General features: G+C 39.9%; 1 long non-coding RNA gene across 1 annotated transcript; it reads left to right on the forward strand.

The window, feature by feature from the left end:
* The first annotated feature begins 321 nt into the window (after nt 1-321).
* LOC129771259 (uncharacterized) lies at nt 322-1,017 on the forward strand. Its single transcript, XR_008742320.1, has 2 exons — nt 322-629; nt 772-1,017. It is a non-coding gene; the product is annotated as an uncharacterized LOC129771259 (long non-coding RNA).
* The last annotated feature ends 17,861 nt before the right edge of the window (nt 1,018-18,878 follow it).

Raw genomic sequence — 18,878 nt, forward strand, 5'->3', positions numbered from 1 at the left:
ATGGAGAAAAATAGCTTCATCAGCGTCTAGATGGGGCGCGGAGGAAGTGGAGGGATGTTGCATGATTCAGTTTACGTTGAAGAGTTTTGGAACATGAAAAAAAAATTACGAAGGCCTGAAGGATATAAGTGTTAGTGAGATCTACGAAGAAAAAAATGAAAACCTGCAACCACTAGCAACAGTTGTAGAGGGAGACAGAAAATACATTTTTCAGTGGAGAGGAATTCAATGGGTTGAAGCAGGACAACAGTTGGTTTGATATCGATGTAAATCAGTGACACAACGGCAAACTGTAAGTAATAGTAGGGGAAGGGAGGGTAAGCCCGCCACTGAGGATAAGACCGGCACCCCCTGAGTTTTACTAGAAAACTCTGATTAACTACGCTTTTGAATACTCTACATGTTAGTATTCATTATTTTAGACGTTTTCAATCACATCGAACCCACCGTGATCCGTCAATTGTCAAAATATAAATCAAAACAAACGCGAGTGCCGATGATATGTAGCCGAATGTAATTTTCCGTCAGTGAAGTTTAAGCTTTTATTGTTGAACGTGGTTTCAAATTCTTCTCCGTTGCTCTACAGTTTGTCCCCTGGATAACAAGCAATCACTGGGATTCGAGTTGAGGTAAGTTGAAGCAATAAGTTATAGAAAGTCTTCTTGAATAATGTGTACTGTCGGGGTAAGCCCGTCTCCCTTTCAGTGGGGGATCCCGGCATGGTTTGCGTTTAGTTGAAGGTTTCTAAGACATATTTTCCATCAATTTCAGATGCCTCGTAGCTACCAAAGGAAAACGAATCTAGGAAGTTGGTCCCAGGAGAACCTCACCCTTACAAAAGAGGCTATTGTTAGTGGAGTTTCTATCAAACGTGCTTCCACGACTTTTGAACTACTGATGTAAATTTAAGTTTGGATTTAAGCTGTTCGATAAAATTAAATGAACTTCATCATTGAACGAAAAATAATGGCTGTATGGTCTTAACGAAAATAATAAACTAATTACAACCAAACATAATTTAATTAGTTTTATTGCCATCATAATCACAAAAACCTGAAAAAATTCACCTACAGTCATGAACTCATTCTTCTCTGTGATTTCAAGTCGAATCCTAGTGTGATTAAAAGCGTCGTATGACGGATATTGATTCAAGTAAGAAGAAAAACTGACCACCGGTAAGTGTTCAATGTGGTCCTAGATTCCATTAAACTTGTAATTGAATTGTGGTGTGGATGGTGATTCCCCTACCGTTCCTTTATTCAAATGAAATGATTTACTGTTGGGCGAACGGTAAGATTTGAGAAAAAATGGGTGGGTTATATCTATGATATAACCGCAAGATTTGCGTGGAACTACCTTAGCTTAGCAATCATTTGTTTGTGTTGATTAAATTGTTGATTGAATGAAACAATTTTCGAATTCAATTGAATTCAATATATTTGCTTTGTGAGTAAAGAGATTGAACAAATGCCATGTTTCATGCATTGTGATAGATTATATTCTTCATTACAAGTAAATTTAATGAAAGTCCTTTTACGTTTGGTGTATATTTAGATAAAATATGTGAACGGAAGAATTATCAAACGATTATTTTATTTTTCATTTCCCTCTGAAGTTTGCATCTCTCAAGTGTACGTACTTCTCGAACCGCGAATTTGCTTGATTTGATGAACTTCAGGCACTCAGTTTCGATTTTGACATGTACGTCAAACGCATATCAACATTTTGCCTAATCATCAAATGGTATACGTAGAAATTCAGTGGGCAGAAGATATGAAGGCATATTCTTCAATACAATCTTGAATAACCGAGCCAAAGCGTTGTGTTCGTATCCGCTTTTGTAATCTGTGTTAGGAAAACACTTTCCGGAGTGCATAAAAACATACGGGTGCAGAAGTACCCCCGCCTTGCATGAATCAACAATATTTTAGTCTGCACAAAGACAAGCGAGTACAAAACTACTCGCAGTTTGCATTTATTTGCAAAGTCCATTTCCCCAGACACCTTGGTTTGGAAATCTGTGTTGGGAAAACACATTTCAGTCGGAACAAAAATACCCCCGACTTGCATGTATTAGCAATGCCAGTTTCCCTACGCTCCATGGATTTGAAGTCTGTGTTAGGGAAACACATTTCAGTCGGATCAAAAATACCCCCGACTTTCATGTATTTGCAATGCCGATTTCTCCAACACTGCTTGGTCTGTGCTAGGGAACACATTTCGGTGAGAACAAAAGTCCCCTTACTTACATGTGTTTGCAATGCCGATTTTCCCAAGGCTGCTTGATTATGATGGCTGTGTTCGGGAAACCGTAAATCGGGCCAATCAAAACGAGGCAGTTAGGGCATTTAGATAACGCTTAACATTTTACAGTTATTCAATTGTATATCGAATGAAAAATAACATATTATTAATTGGGATAGATGCGTAGAAATATTCCCTATCAATTGATGTAAACATCATTCCGATCCAGTCAGAAATGTTCGAGTTATAAGTATTCGGAATCTTTCATTTTTTCCTGCATGTTCTGTGTTTAGGTTACCATTTTACCCCCCCCCCTCCTATTCACCGGTTAGACGTAGTCCCACGTCAAAAAAACAAACGCGTCTTATAGTGAAATGGGTTGAATACCGGATTCACTGTTAATTGAAAAAAAAGTATTAAAAATTGATGAAATGGGTCGAGTACCGGATTCACTGTGAAATTTCGTTTGGAATGAAATTGTGAAATTTGTGAAATTAGTGAAATGGGTTGAATACCGGATTCACTGTTAATTGAAAAAAAGAATAATAATTGACGAAATGGGTCGAGTACCGGATTCACCGTGAACTTTTGTTTGGACTGAAATTGTGAAATTAGAAATTAGATTTGGATTCGTTGTTAGTTTCGTAAAGTGAAGATTATTTAGTGTAATGGGTCGAGCAACAGATTTCATTTCCATTTGGAAAATGCGAAAAATTGATTTCATTGTTCAAAACAATAGAACACGAAAAGGTTTGAAACAGAACAAAAATTCTGTCGGGAGCACGGGGAAAAATCAGGGTTGAAAAAAAAAGAAACGCGTCTGTTGATGAAATGGGTTGAAAACCAGGTCCACTGTAAACTAAATATATATATATATATATATATATATATATATATATATATATATATATATATATATATATATATATATATATATATATATATATATATATATATATATATATATATATATATATATATATATATATATATATATATATATATATATATATATATATATATATATATATATATATATAATAATAATAATAATGGGAATTTGTGAAATGGGTCGAGCACCGGATTCACTGTTGAAACTCGTTAGAAATGAAGACGTAAAATTAAACAATAATTGAAATCACTGCTGACATAAATAATGAGCATTTAGTGAAATGGGTCGAGCACTGGATTCACTAATTGAACTCGTTTCAATTGGAAACCAAAATTATGTTTTGGATTCGCTGTTAATTTAATGAAACAACGATTATTTAGTGAAATGGGTCGAGCACCGGATTTAGCATTGGTACTCGTTTGAAAAAAAAAAAAAAAAGTGGAGTATTGTAATTTTGTTGAATTTTGGCCTCTGTTCCTAAAATGTAAAAAAAACCGAGAGCTGTTGGAAAAATAAGAAATGATTATTTGCAAAACAATTAGGGATTGCAAGAATTATTTAAAGATTTAGTACAAAAAAATGTATATATATACAACTATTTGAAAGAAACGATTTGAAATAAAACGAAATAACCTAAGCATAAAAATTGAATGACGTTTTGGACAATATCTGTGAATGATTGATACCGTTATTTGTGTATTTCACGTTTATGTCGAAAATGCCACAGGATGAAATAAAACGGCTTCGCTGAATGGAAGTCTCAAAAAAAAATGAATGAATCACATGTTTTATAGGAAAATTCGTTGTTAGTTTCGTAAAGTGAAGATTATTTAGTGTAATGGGTCGAGCAACAGATTTCAAATGCGAATAGAACACGAAAAGGTTTGAAACAGAACAAAAAGTCTGTCGGGAGCACGGGGAAAAATCAGGGTTGAAAAAAAAGACGGGTGGGTAATGTCGGGGACATAACCGGAGTGACGTAGGACAGCTTTTGTTAAATATATATTTTAAATATATTGTTTTATTTTCTTCTCCTACGTGAATACCTACCTATCTACCTGAAAAATGGATTAGTTTACTGTTTACTCTTTATGAATATGTTGATGGTTCTAAAAGAACCTTTGGTGTTGTGTTTTTGTTATCACTCGATATTCCCATCTTGTTCGGTTAAACCTTTCTGTTTAGCTATTGCGTTTGCCACTCGCCACAGCTTTCACAGTTGGAAAATTTCTTCCCATCCAGCTTGCTACATATTTTACAGTAAATTAAATTTAATGGCACGTCGCATTACCACCACTCAGTATCGGATTGGAGGTAATTTTAACCTGTAATTGAACATTTGCGATGACAGCGGTACAGTGTCGACTTTCAATGTGGGGTCATAATTTGGACCCCGAACTCTATGTTTACAAAAATGTCCAACTAAATATGTCACATTACAGGTCCGTCCAATTAGCTAAATGTCGAGATAAGTGTAAATTACTGTACTTTCAATCTAGAAGCAATTTAAGAATTGATGAAAATCAATAAGCTCAGAACAACTGCCAAATTCACATACTCATCATATCCTGACAAACAAATTATGAAAAAATCAATTTGTGTTTTATTATTATTTTGGATAATGTTTTAGAAAGCATTGAACTGTATTTCCAAAACTCTTTTTTGGAAGGTTTAATGGCCCTGAAAAGCGCCTTGATTAATGGAATGGTTCCAATTTAGAAAACTTAGTACTCGTGGTTTTGAAAAAAACCCATTTCGAACGCCCTCGATGCCGCCTTGTACAGGATTTGCCACCAAAGCAGTTTGTATAAAGAACAAACTTTTTTTTTCTGCTACCTGATGCCGTTTTGCGATTGCGTTTGCCACTCGCCACTCGCCACTCGCTGCAACTGCCTGTTGTCTTGATGTCCACCGAACCGAATGTGTTCTGTTCCGAATGCGGGTTTTCTTATCGTCGCTAACTCGATCACTTCGGCGGCCGAAACTATATAACGCCGGCTAGGTGGACTGGTGCACTGGTACTAACGCGCTCGGACTAGCTACCCTTGCGGGGAACTCCAGATCAACACGGTTCGAGCGGGATTTTGCCTTTCCCTTCACTTTTCCTTCTTTACCATGTCCAGACATGGCTGCTTGGGTTGGTTTGTTGATTTGTTGTGATGCGAACCGATGTGGTGTACGGTTTGAATGAGAATGATCGTTACGGCAGCGGAGCGGGGATTTTTAAGCTGACTGGCTGGCTCGAGAATTACGCATGTGTGAGACTGCGACCAATGTTTCGTTCATTTTTTTCTTTTTCCTTTTTTCCTTAATCGTGCTTCATTGTATTTCGCTGCTGCTCTGATTGCCCGTTTTGGTCGGTACGATTTGAGAAGCACAAAATGGACCAATCAAAAATGGGCACATAGTGCATTTTGACAATGCTTGATATTTCAAAATTATTCAATTATTTATCTCAAGAAAACTGAAATGTTATTCGTTATGATAGATGCGTGGATATATTTTCTATCAATTGATGCAAAAACCTTTGCGATCTATTGAGAAATGCTCGAGTTATAAGTGTTCCAAATCTTGCATTTTTTCCTACTTGTTCAGTGCCTAGATTTCCATTTCACCCCCTATATCTTCCGGTTAGACGTAGTCCTACGTCAAAAAGAAACGCGTCTGTTAGTGAAATGGGTTGAAAACCAAGTCCACTGTAAACTAAATATATACACAACCATCATAATCAAGCAGCCTTGGGAAAATCGGCATTGCAAACACATGGAAGTAAGGGGACTTTTGTTCTCACCGAAATGTGTTCCCTAGCACAGACCAAGCAGTGTTGGAGAAATCGGCATTGCAAATACATGAAAGTCGGGGGTATTTTTGATCCGACTGAAATGTGTTTCCCTAACACAGACTTCAAATCCATGGAGCGTAGGGAAATTGACATTGCTAATACATGCAAGTCGGGGGTATTTTTGTTCCGACTGAAATGTGTTTTCCCAACACAGATTTCCAAACCAAGGTGTCTGGGGAAATGGACTTTGCAAATAAATGCAAACTGCGAGTAGTTTTGTACTCGCTTGTCTTTGTGCAGACTAAAATATTGTTGATTCATGCAAGGCGGGGGTACTTCTGCACCCGTATGTTTTTATGCACTCCGGAAAGTGTTTTCCTAACACAGATTACAAAAGCGGATACGAACACAACGCTTTGGCTCGGTTATTCAAGATTGTATTGAAGAATATGCCTTCATATCTTCTGCCCACTGAATTTCTACGTATACCATTTGATGATTAGGCAAAATGTTGATATGCGTTTGACGTACATGTCAAAATCGAAACTGAGTGCCTGAAGTTCATCAAATCAAGCAAATTCGCGGTTCGAGAAGTACGTACACTTGAGAGATGCAAACTTCAGAGGGAAATGAAAAATAAAATAATCGTTTGATAATTCTTCCGTTCACATATTTTATCTAAATATACACCAAACGTAAAAGGACTGTCATTAAATTTACTTGTAATGAAGAATATAATCTATCACAATGCATGAAACATGGCATTTGTTCAATCTCTTTACTCACAAAGCAAATATATTGAATTCAATTGAATTCGAAAATTGTTTCATTCAATCAACAATTTAATCAATACAAACAAATGATTGCTAAGCTAAGGTAGTCCCACGCAAATCTTGCGGTTATATCATAGATATAACCCACCCATTTTTTCTCAAATCTTACCGTTCGCCCAACAGTAAATCATTTCATTTGAATAAAGGAACGGTAGGGGAATCACCATCCACACCACAATTCAATTACAAGTTTAATGGAATCTAGGACCACATTGAACACTTACCGGTGGTCAGTTTTTCTTCTTACTTGAATCAATATCCGTCATACGACGCTTTTAATCACACTAGGATTCGACTTGAAATCACAGAGAAGAATGAGTTCATGACTGTAGGTGAATTTTTTCAGGTTTTTGTGATTATGATGGCAATAAAACTAATTAAATTATGTTTGGTTGTAATTAGTTTATTATTTTCGTTAAGACCATACAGCTATTATTTTTCGTTCAATGATGAAGTTCATTTAATTTTATCGAACAGCTTAAATCCAAACTTAAATTTACATCAGTAGTTCCAAAGTCGTGGAAGCACGTTTGATAGAAACTCCACTAACAATAGCCTCTTTTGTAAGGGTGAGGTTCTCCTGGGACCAACTTCCTAGATTCGTTTTCCTTTGGTAGCTACGAGGCATCTGAAATTGATGGAAAATATGTCTTAGAAACCTTCAACTAAACGCAAACCATGCCGGGATCCCCCACTGAAAGGGAGACGGGCTTACCCCGACAGTACACATTATTCAAGAAGACTTTCTATAACTTATTGCTTCAACTTACCTCAACTCGAATCCCAGTGATTGCTTGTTATCCAGGGGACAAACTGTAGAGCAACGGAGAAGAATTTGAAACCACGTTCAACAATAAAAGCTTAAACTTCACTGACGGAAAATTACATTCGGCTACATATCATCGGCACTCGCGTTTGTTTTGATTTATATTTTGACAATTGACGGATCACGGTGGGTTCGATGTGATTGAAAACGTCTAAAATAATGAATACTAACATGTAGAGTATTCAAAAGCGTAGTTAATCAGAGTTTTCTAGTAAAACTCAGGGGGTGCCGGTCTTATCCTCAGTGGCGGGCTTACCCTCCCTTCCCCTACTATTACTTACAGTTTGCCGTTGTGTCACTGATTTACATCGATATCAAACCAACTGTTGTCCTGCTTCAACCCATTGAATTCCTCTCCACTGAAAAATGTATTTTCTGTCTCCCTCTACAACTGTTGCTAGTGGTTGCAGGTTTTCATTTTTTTCTTCGTAGATCTCACTAACACTTATATCCTTCAGGCCTTCGTAATTTTTTTTTCATGTTCCAAAACTCTTCAACGTAAACTGAATCATGCAACATCCCTCCACTTCCTCCGCGCCCCATCTAGACGCTGATGAAGCTATTTTTCTCCATTACATCTCATTTGCACTCCTCCCAGCACATAACGTACAGAAAAAAAACCAGCACCAGAAACGCTACGTACTTACGTTCACATAGCTCACATTTCGGATTTCTTTTTTCATTCTACCATCGTTCTTTCTCTTCTCACTCAAGTTACAAGTACATCATGTAACCGACATTTTCCTCAAAACCATTCCACTGTCACTATCTGCACGTTTTGACGCCATTTTGTTTTCGTCCGCATATCACCCAATAATATAGGCGGAGAGGAAAAAAAATGCCACTGGATTTTTCACAAAATCACACAATCAGGCTACTTACTACGTTAATACTGCCCTTTCCGCTCAATCTCAATTTGCACAGTTGACTTTTTCCAATCTCAGTACGTTAATTACTACGAGAAATCACCCTCGTCGCCAAATGTAACGTTCGTCTGGGAATTCAGATGTGTATCTCCAAGTAACGTGTACACGTGATCGTGGTCAAAATAGAACTGAGCTCTCATCCTTTATTCAAGATGTATGTCATAGGTAGTCTAATCGTTTTAAAAATATTTTGACGTAGGACTACGTCTAACCGGAAGATATAGGGGGTGAAATGGAAATCTAGGCACTGAACAAGTAGGAAAAAATGCAAGATTTGGAACGCTTATTACTCGAGCATTTCTCAATAGATCGCAAAGGTTTTTGCATCAATTGATAGGAAATATATCTACGCATCTATCATAACGAATAACATTTCATTTTTCTTGAGATAAATAATTAAATAATTGTGAAATATCAAGCATTGTCAAAATGCACTATGTGCCTATTTTTGATTGGTCCATTTTGTGCTCCTCAAATCGTACCGACCAAAACGGGCAACCAGAGCAGCAGCGAAATAGAATGAAGCACGATTGGAAAGGAAAAAGAAAAACAGGAAGTGGGTTATATCTATGGTATAACCGCAAGGGTGACGTAGGACTATCGTTGATTTAGAGATCATTTGTTTGAAGTTGAATCTAAATCCATCCTGAATGAATGAATAAATAAATATTTGGGTGACTTCAAAAACGAAAGTGTTACTTTGAAGACTCAAGGTTTTATGCATCCAATATTGGATACAAAAAACCTTGTTCTGAAGAATAATCTTCAGAAGCTTTCCTGTTAACTGCACTTGATTGACAAATCACAAAACCAAATGTATGTGGTCGCAGTATTATATGGATAGAAAACATTAAAATAAACTCGCTTGAATGTAATTTTCAATTCCAAGGGGAACTGGCAGATTATTTTTCAGCAACGATCATTTCTTTCCAGGTTTCCTCTCGATAACCAGCAAACGAAAAGAGTTGCGCGCGTGTATGTGTGTGTGTGTGGCGGCTGCTTCTATGTCTTCCCGAGGAACCGTATTTCGATGCTGATACTCTCTTGGTCACGAGAGTATCAGCATCGGCTTTTCTGCGCTCCCTCACAGTTAAAACAAACTGATTGCATTTCAGGTCAGGTCAAGCCAGGTAATGAATACCTCGATCCCTCGCCGTTCAGCTCGTTCAGTAACGATGTTGTCTTGTCGATGTCCTCAGGCGTCGTGCACAAATTACGTAACGCAAAAATCCGGATTTTCGTAACGCAATTTCCTATCTCTAATAAACAGAAAGTAACGCAACATCTAACCCCTCCCCCCTTATCGCGTTACGTAATTTGTGCACGACGCCTCACGAAAAATGAATGGGTTTCACCACCAGAATATCATTTCAGTATGCTTTTCGTGCGTGATTGAATCGAGAGAAGGTGTGGTTTACGATGGCAATTTGGAAGGCAAACTAGAGGAGAATGAACTCTCTGAGTATGAAAATTTCGGCGACTGAGCAATAATCGATTGAAAATTATATAATTTTGGCGATACGAAACATTTTCCGTTTTTCATGTTATGCATCCATTATTGGATTCGAAAATATCCTACTGATGGGAAAGAATAATCTTCAGAAGCTTTCCAGCTAATTACACTTGATTGAAAAATTACGAAATCAAATGTATTTGGTCGCTGTGTTCGCCATATAATTAGAAAACATTAAAATAAACTCTTTCGCATGGATGTATTCTTCAATTCCCAGGGAACTGGCAGATTATTTTTCAGCAACGATTAGATCTTTCCGGAATTTTCTCGATGCTGTATGGCATCCAAACGTAAATTCTCATTTCAGTTTGGCCTGCAAAAAACTTTTCTGAACTCTAATCCATCAAATTTGGAGCCCTGAAAAGGGCCGTTGATTATATGCTAAGCTAATATAGCACCCTCTCCTTGGATTCGACGGGCCAGCTGAATGTCCTTGGGCATGATGTGACGCGTTTTACTTGGATAGCACACAAATTTGTATCTTCGAATAAGCCTCCTGCAGCGTCATAACCGCGGAACTTTCAAAGCGCAAGTCGGTTTTGAAGTCCTGAGCAATTCCACGATCCAAATGCTGCAAAGGTAGCTTGCGGATCAGCAATTCGGTCGACTTCTGATAGCGACGAATTTCATGCGAAGTTCCCGGTCGATAGCGATGTGGCTTCTTCATGCTTCCTGCGGCTGATTCGCTTATCCGAGTTGCTTTCGTGGTGCCTTACCACCGAAAGACTAACGAGCTGTCTGCTTAGTCCCGATGAAACGAGTCCTCACGGTGCGAGAGTAGAGTAAGAAATGAACGAAAGCAAGGGAAGTGTCATTTTATAAAACATAAAAGAATCGAATGTTCATGTTTCTTTGTTTTTAAGAGGCTTTAAACTTTGCAGTTCATTCGCCTCCAGCCCAGTGAAGAGCCACAATAAAACCAGTCCAGAGGGGACTGGCGAAAGGGAAACCAACAAAATCACTCATCAGACCTGTCCGCTCGACTCTCGGTTAAAGAAGAAGGTAGGAAGGGATCCTATGCTTCATAAGATATTTAATATATGCTGTAAAGAAAAGTAAAAATTTACTGATCCGAGGACCAAAGCAGTAACGAAGCACAAGTGACCCAGCGAAGGGCGTGTTCCAAAGCCAAAAAACAAAAAGGCCCTTCTCAGGAGGATAGGAAGGAAAGGAGTGGAAAGGATTTGGGTGGGATTAGTGGATTGGGAGGGGGTGGGAGTGGTATGGGAAGGAAAGAGGGGAGGAGTAGGTGTGGGGTGGGGTGAAATGAAATGAAATACAGTTTGAATAGATGATAAAATATAGTGGTTTTGAATTTAATGGTATATAGTATAGCTGAAAAATGGAGAGGTTTATTTAATGAATTTATTCTCCTTGGTGAGTGTGGCTGTAGGAATAGGAAGTTGATTAAAGTATAATGTAATGGATAGAAGATAGATGTGGGTATGAAAGTATATATTATATTATTTGTTATTTAATATTATTGAATGCGTGTATATACATGTATGAATACCTTCGTTCCGACCCGTACATACATGTGTATACACACATAAACACGCATACATGACTGTGAAGTGGCGAACTTTAATAAGCACTTTCCAAGGTATTTAGTATTTCGGTTTAGATTTTACCAAAGAAGTCGGTTTCTTTCAGAAACGCAATTAAATTGGTTTCTTGGGTCTCGTCTCTACTGAGGATATCTCGGAGACTCTGACCTATGTTGTGTCGGACTCGAGCATCTTTGGTATGTTGACATTCAAGTAAAAGATGGCTAACGGAAACCGGAGCTTCGTTGCAAGCACATTGGGGTTTTTCGGCTCTGCAGAACAAGTGTGAGTGGGTGAAGTTAGTGTGCCCAATTCGGAGACGGGTAAGGACTTGCCTTTCCCTACTATTGAGGCGGTCATCCCAAGGGAGAGTGGAATTTTTAATTTTATGAAGATGAGTGGGACGGCTGTTTATCCAGCCTATGTCCCAGCTTTCACGGACTTGCTGTTTTACCCAGCGGGCAATGTCAGATGGAGGACAGGGCATGTCTGGGGGATCTATTTTGCTGCCCTTGCCGGCCAGTATGTCGGCGGCTGTGTTTCCACGGATTCCTGAGTGACCAGGAACCCAGCAGAAGGAGATGTTTTTATTTGAAGCAGCCTCTTCTGTTTGCTTAATCCATGGGTGTTTGCTGTTTCCACTCAGAAGATCGTGGAGACAGCTAGCTGAGTCTGAGAATATTGTGGTAGGAAGAAACTCATGGGTGCATTCTTGGGTAGCTATTAAAAGGGCGAAAGCTTCCGCACTGAAGATGGAGCATTGCGGTGGAAGAGAAAAGCTACCAGTGTATCTACTCTCAAAGATTCCACATCCAACTCCATCGGCACTGACTGAACCATCTGTGTATACCTGGTGGTTGATTTGAAAATTGGATGCAACGAGGTTATTGAAGCAGGCTTTGACTTTTGGAGAAGGGTCTCCCGCTCGAACTGTCTTGAGAAGTTCAAGGTTAATGTTCGGCGGTTTGACGTTCCAATTTCTTCCCGTCGCAGATGAACGTTCACATATATCGGGAAGATCTTTGTTCGTGAGATTTTTGAACCATGTTTTAGCTCTATGTATTAATGGGACATTGTGGTCGCTTTCGGGGAGTGACAAGTGACGGATGGCTTTATTGGTGATGGCTTTTGTTACCAGGTGGGTGAAGGGAAGTTGCCCACTTTCTGCCATTACAGCAAGAGTGGGACTGGTGGGAAAAGCGCCAATTGCGAGCCTAATTGCTTTATTGTAAATTGGTTGAATGGTGTTTAACACCCTGTCCCCTCCACGGCTGAAGGTGCCTATTCCGTAAAGGATTTGTGGGACCAACCAAACATTTACAACATTTAGCAACGTCTTTCTATGACCAGAGGCTAGGTTGCCTGCGATAGACTTGATGATGTTCAATTTCTTTCTGGTGGCTATTTTGGTCTTTTGGGAATGTGATAGGAAGTTGAGTTTCTTGTCGAAAGTAACCCCTAGTATTTTCAATGTCCTCATTGTAGGGATCGGGATTTTGTTGAGCTGAAGATAGGTTCTCCTTCTGAGAGCTTTTCCGATATGTATGTGTTTGGATTTCTCCGGGGAAATTTTAAAACCTGTTTTTAGAGCCCAGTTTTGGATGGAGTCTAAGGTTTTTTGAAGCCTCTTTCTCTGAATTAAGCCGAAGCAGCTCGTAGAGATAAGAGTGATGTCATCTGCATAGACTATGACCTTTATATGGTCCGGGATAATCTCGAATAGAGATTGCATGGCAATGTTGAAGAGGGTTGGTGAAAGTGCTGAGCCTTGTGGGAAGCCGTTTTCTGGGATTTTTGGAGAAGATTGGTGGTTGTTAATAACGGTTTTGAAAGACCGGTTTTCTAGAAAACTTTTAACGAAGAGACCTAATCTCCCACGAATCCCCCAGTCGAAAAGGCTTTTCAGCACTGGGTACCTCCATGCCCGATCGAAGGCCTTGGATAAATCCAGGGAAACAATATCAATGTGGTGTAATTTTTCAGATGCGTCGTCTAGGATTTTTTCGATTGCTACAAGGCAATCTTCTGTACCTTTTCCCGCACGGAATGCGAATTGTCTGGGATCAATCAGCTTATTTGACTCTAGAAAAGTCGTTAAGCGTCGATTGACCATTTTTTCCAAGACTTTCCCAACACAACTTAGGAGAGTGATGGGGCGGAAATTGTCAAGAAGATGATTGTTCATGTCTGGTTTCGGGATACAGATCATTAAACCCTCTTTCCAGCAACTGGGGAGGGTTCCACTGTCCCAGACTTTGTTGAGGAGCTTCAGAAGTGCTTTTTTCCCGAGATGGGGTAGATTCTTAAGCATAGGGTAGCTGATGTCATCAGGTCCTGTGGATCCTTGTTTGACTTTGTTCAGTACCCAATCGAGCTCTTTGAGGGAGAGGTTTTTGTTGAAGTCAAATTCCACATCGGTATGAAAATCGATGGGAATTCTTTCGCATTCCGTTTTGTGGGTTAGAAAGGTTTGGTCGTAGTTTTGATTGGAGGAGGCGGAAGCAAAGCAATCTCCAAACGCCTCGGCGATGATTTTCCGGTCATTGGTGTATTGACCGTTAATTAGAAGATTATATTCTTTGCTTCTTTTCTTTCCATGAAGCCTGCCAATCTTACTCCATAACTCCTTTGTTGACGCGTTGGGATTAATTTCGCTGACGAATTTAACCCAACTGTTGTGCTTGGCTGTGTTGATAGCAGTCTTAGCTTCTTTGCGAGCCCTTTGGAACTCTGCAAGCAGAGTGGGTCTCAGTGGGCTGTCCGGATGGGCCTTTCTTAATTTGCGTAGGGCCTTACGTCGACCTTTGATCGCTGCCTTCAGCTCAGGTGACCACCATGGGATACATTTCCTGCCAGGGATGCCACTGGTTCTGGGGATGTGCACCATTGCAACTTCTAGGACAACTTTGGAGAATTCCTCGGCTGTCCAGTCTCGTTTAGCGGAGAGGCGGTTTTCAATGTCAAACTGATAGCCAGCCCAGTCAGCGTATTCAAATTTCCATCTTGGCCTTGTTGAAAACTCTGGAGAAGTTTGGCCGAAGGAGGTGAAGATTGGAAAATGATCGCTTCCGCAAGTATCATCGTGGATGTTCCAAGAAAGTTTTGAAGATAGTTTGTCTGATACTATAGTGAGATCGATGGCTGAAGTAGTACCAGAATAATGGGTTCTGGTGTGTTGGCCGTTGTTAAGAAGGAGAAGAGAATGGTCGGATATGAAATCCTCAATGATGGATCCTTTTCGATCGAGGTATGCACCTCCCCAGGCGTATGAGTGGGCGTTGAAATCACCCATAAGCATGATTGGGGCGGGAAGTTGGGCGAACAGATGGTCCAGTTGTCCGCGTAGAGTGTTCGGATCGGAATCATTAGTGATGTAGATGCTAACGACGGTGATTGGAAAGGGGTGTTTAATGCGCACTACCACTGCCTGAAGATCAGTGGTAATGGGAAGAAGATCATGTGGAGTGCCATCTTTGATTGCGATTGCAACTCCGTTTTTTGAGGGGTTGGGACCCTCTTTGAAATATGTGATATATTTTGAGATGAAGTGTTTATCGAAGTTGTTTGGAGTCATAGTTTCTTGAAGGGCTATGACTGTGGGATTAGAGTTTGAAATAAGCATTTTCAGTTCTAGAATATTTCGTCGGATACTTCTGATGTTCCATTGTATCCCGAATTTCTGTGTTGGAGTGAATGTGTTGGTGTTTTTAACTCTAATTCCTAAGTCTTAATTGTGTGTATGTTTGAACTATTCAAAGAGAATTAGTTCGATGGTCCTTTACCCTTGGAAAGAGAAGCTTTCTTTGAGGTATTGGTGTTGTTTTTGTTTGGTGTAGAAGTCTTTGGAGTGTTTGTTGTGTTTGTGTTGTTTTTTGTTGAATGTGCGTTGCTGTTGTTGTTATTGTTGTTTTTTGTTTGATGTGTGTTGTTGTTGTTGTTTTTTGTTGGTGTTGTGTTGTTATTTGTTGGTGGTGTAGTTCTTTGTTCGTTTTTTGTTCTTTTCTTGTCCTTGTTATTTTGGATTTCATCTTCGGATTTTTGATCTGAATCAGAAGATGATCCTTTCGCCATTTTCCGTTTATTTTTATTTTTGTTTGGAACATCAGAAGTGTCCATTGAAATGACTGATTCGGATTCGGATTCCGTTGTTGAGCTGTCGGTTATCGACTCTGTCATAGAAGTATCGATTGTAGTGTCAATTGGGGGAGTGCTTTCGCGGCTAGAAGAGGCCGAAGCGGCCGAGGCGCAGTTGCATTTGCAGTTGCAGCTGGGTGTTGGTTTTTGCAAGTTGGAGAGTCTGTCTTGCAGAACACTTGCAAAAGTTGGTCCATTATTTTGACCGTTGTATTTTTCTTTCGCCTCTTTGTAGGAGATACCATAGTCGATTCTTAATTTTGTGATGTTGTTCTCAGTTTGCCATACGGGGCATTTCCTATTCGAAGAGGAATGGTCCCCTTGGCAATTCAAGCAAAATGCTGAAGCATTGCAGGTTTTAATTCCATCCTTTTGTTCTGGATGTTCCTGTCCACAATTTCGGCAAAGCGGGTTCTCGCGTTTGCATCGCTTGCTCGTATGTCCAAATTTATAGCATTTGAAACATTGCATTGGGTTGGGATAGAAATTTCTAGTCCCAGCCCGAATAAATCCGAAGTTAATAAAATCGGGAACAACAGTTCCACGGATTGTCAAAATGAGAGTAGCGGTTGGAATAACAATGTTATTCTCCTTCCTGGTGATTCGCTTGACATCGATCACACCTTGATCGGAAAGCTCTGTCACCAGTTCGGATTCTTTGATGTCAATTACATCACGGCAAGTAACAACGCATTTACGTTGATTTAGAGTAGGGTGGAAAATTACTTCGATAGGGGTTTCATCGATCAATTTGTTGATTAAAAGGAGCTTACCGATTATATCCTCGTCCTTGGCCGTAAGGATATACTGCGTCCTCTTTTTGTCGTCCCGTTGCGGTCGCGCTGTGTAGTATTTTTTTCCTACAGCGTTGGCGATCGTCTTACTCACGACGAACGGGTTAGTCGGGATCGCGTTCTCTCCTGTGGCACGAAGTAACAGGATCTGAAGGTTGCCGTTCAGTGGGTCGGCCCACCTTGGAGCAGTACGTTGGGTAGGTTTACCCTCGTACAAATTGGTAGCCCGGCCTCCCGGAGGCCCGGAGCTACTTGAAGCCATGCTTCTGCTTGACTATACCTAGGTTATAGTCAGCAGGTACGGATATAAAACCACTAAAATTCCTTATGGGGGATATTCACTAAGGGGTATTTTCCCAGAAAATCACACTTTGTTCCGATAAAGCACTTTGAAAAGCCACCAACAGGTGCAGAAAATTTCAAATTACACTTAATCTAATAATTGCTTCAGTCACTTCACTGTTTGTATGCGTGTTGTTTTTTTTTCTTTTTAGATTTTATTTAATAATTAAGATTCACTATTAGCACTACAGAAAAAAACTGGCAACACTGCCCGAAAGAAAAAAGGGGGCGTGGCGTCGGTGACGCCGAAAAAGCGCGCGCTTTTTCCGGCGAACCGGTGAGCACCGCCACCGCAGTGAACGTTTGTTGATATCCTCTTCTGCTATCCTCGGGTTGCGATGCTGAAAATCAATTTGTATTTAGGACTAATCAAGCCTTCAGAAAGGCTGCTCTAAGCATTTGATTAGTTGTGCGAGAAAACTCCTATTTTTCCGTACTCTTTTACAAGGGCGCTAAAAACACGACCGAATCGGTTGAATGTCAGTAGCACCTTGAATCGAATGTAAACCCCACCCACTTTATTGTATAAGCTTACTGTATACTCACGAATATAATAAGGGTGGGATTTAGATTCTATACTTTTATGGTTTATAAAATGACGCTTCCTTTGCTTTCGTTCATTTCTTACTTTACTCTCGCACCGTGAGGACTCGAGCTCGTTAGTCTTTCGCAGACAGCTCGTTAGTCATTCGGTGGTAAGGCACACGAAGTCAGCTCGAATAAGCGCACCAGTAGCAGGATAGGTGGAGAAGCCACATCGCTATCGACCGGGAACTTTGCGTGAAATTCATCGCTATCAGAAGTCGACCGAATTGCTGATCCGCAGCTACCTTTGCAGCATTTGGATCGTGGAATTGCTCAGGACTTCAAAACCGACTTGCGCTTCCAAAGTTCCGCGGCTATGACGCTGCAGGAGGCTTATTCGAAGATACCAATTTGTGTGCTATCCATGCAAAACGCGTCACATCATGCCCAAGGACATCCAGCTGGCCCATCGTATCCGAGGAGAGCGTGCTATATTAGCTTAGCATATAATCAACGGCCCTTTTCAGGGCTCCAAATTTGATGGATTAGAGTTCAGAAAAGTTTTTTACAGGCCGAACTGAAAGGAGCATTTAGCGAAAATCGTGGTTTCGATAATAATTCGTTACCGATAGGTGCCATGGATATGGATTTCTTAATGAAGAATATGAAATACATGACATGATGTAGTGAATATATCCGAAGAAATCACTTTGGTGAAACTGCATTATAAAATTATTTGTGTACGAATGCCGCAATCGATAGTCGACTCTAAATTGCGCTGGGTAATTTCCTCGGAGGACTCGATTCCTCCTTTGAACATTAATAATCCCTTTCTGGCAAAACGATGTGGTATGAATCACATTATTTGAATGATAGAATGAAGAAGTTTTCTGCCAATTTCCTTCAACCTCCAAACGTATCTTTCTCCCGTTTGTCGTTTTCGCGTTCGCTAATCCTTTCTCACAACACCCATTTCTCGTTTGAGAAATTGTTGAGTAAACATTGTTTGCCAGTGCGCGTAGAGCGGGAATTCCTAAAGATTCATTGCACGTCTAATAAATTGCCGAAAGACGTGGTCTTACGTTGATCGCACTTGATTGAAAAAATCCAAAACGAAATGTATTTGGTCGCAGCATTATATGAGTAGAAAGCAAATAATCGCTCGAAAATGACTTGATTTTCGCGATGTGAAACATTTTCCGTTTTTCATGATGGGGAGAAAAATATTCAAAAGCTTTCCTGTTAATTGCGATTGATTGAAAAATAACAAAACCAAATGTATTTGGTTGCAGTGTTATATGGATAGAAAACATTAAAATAAACTCTTTCGCATGAATGTATTTTTCAATTCCCAGGGGAACTGGCAGATTATTTTTCCGCGCGTGTATGTGTGTGTGTGTGTGTGCGGCGGCTGCTCCGATGTTTCAAGCGGAACCGTGGCATCACTCTCCTCCTGATGGATTCCCTTTTGGCCTTAGGTGCACAAACAGGCTCTTGGTGACACCGTTCATCAGCGTTTT

This window comes from Toxorhynchites rutilus, chromosome 2 (genome assembly GCF_029784135.1).
Source record: "Toxorhynchites rutilus septentrionalis strain SRP chromosome 2, ASM2978413v1, whole genome shotgun sequence".
Taxonomy (NCBI): Eukaryota; Metazoa; Arthropoda; class Insecta; order Diptera; family Culicidae; genus Toxorhynchites; species Toxorhynchites rutilus.